Consider the following 1,020-nt stretch of genomic DNA (forward strand, 5'->3'; position numbering starts at 1 on the left):
GACCAGTCAGGAGGTCATACCATCATCCCACCATCAGAGGACCAGTCAGTGGGGATATACCATTATCTCATTGTCAGAGTATGGTACTAAGCTACACTAAAAAGCCCGGAGGAACCAAATACAAGGGCAGCAAAAGATTGTGACCAAACTAAGCACCTATAACCTGAGCTCTTAACAAGGCTAAGTGACAAAGTACCTCATGAAATTCTACTAGAAGCTGAGAATGCAGGCTTGCTAAGTCTCCCTGCTGATACGTCACAGACACCAGTCAGCTGGTCCCATCACAGCCACAGAGATCCTGGACTTACTCAGCTAGAAGATCCAGTATACAATAAGAGGCTGAAAGCTAAGATCCAGCCATTATAGTGGGTTGACAAGTTGCAGTGCAGTGGGTTGTCGCTGCCGTTTTTTGTTGATGCAATTTGCAATGAATGAATGTTGGAGTGGGCTGTTGTTGTAGTTTGTTGTTGCAGTGGGTTGTCGGTGCATTTGGTTGTCCTTGCAGTGTGGTGTCGTTGCAGTGGGTTGTCGGTGCAGTGGGATGTCAGTGCAGTGTGTTGTCGGTGCAGTGGGTTGTTGGTGCAGTATGTTGTCGTTGCAGTGGGTTGTTGGTGCAGTATGTTGTCGGTGCAATGGGTTGTTGGTGCAGTGGGTTGTCTGTGCAGTACAGTGGGTTGTCGGTGCAGTGCAGTGGGTTGTCGGTGCAGTGGGTTGTTCGTGCAGTGGGTTGTCGGTGCAGTATGTTGTCGTTGCAGTGGGTTGTTGGTGCAGTATGTTGTTGGTGCAATGGGTTGTTGTTGCAGTGGGTTGTCAGTGCAGTGGGTTGTCGGTGCAGTGGGTTGTTGTTGCAGTGGGTTGTCAGTGCAGTGGGTTGTCGGTGCAGTGGGCTGTTCTTGCAGTGAGTTGGCCGTGTAGTAGGTTCTTGTTGCAGTGGGTTGTCAGTGCAGTGGGTTGTCCGTATAGTGGGTTGTCAGTGCAGTGGGTTGTTGTTGCAGTGTGTTGCCGTTGCAGTGGGTTGTC

The 1,020-nt window shown here is 50.2% G+C and overlaps 1 protein-coding gene across 1 annotated transcript in view; it reads right to left on the minus strand.

Annotated features, from left to right (window-relative positions):
• Positions 1-1,020, minus strand: part of LOC119426468 (5'-AMP-activated protein kinase subunit gamma-2) — a 6,377-nt gene that overhangs the window by 1,524 nt on the left and 3,833 nt on the right. The window lies entirely within an intron of this gene.

This window comes from Nematolebias whitei, chromosome 20 (genome assembly GCF_014905685.2).
Source record: "Nematolebias whitei isolate Nwh7 chromosome 20, NemWhi1, whole genome shotgun sequence".
Lineage (NCBI taxonomy): Eukaryota > Metazoa > Chordata > Actinopteri > Cyprinodontiformes > Rivulidae > Nematolebias > Nematolebias whitei.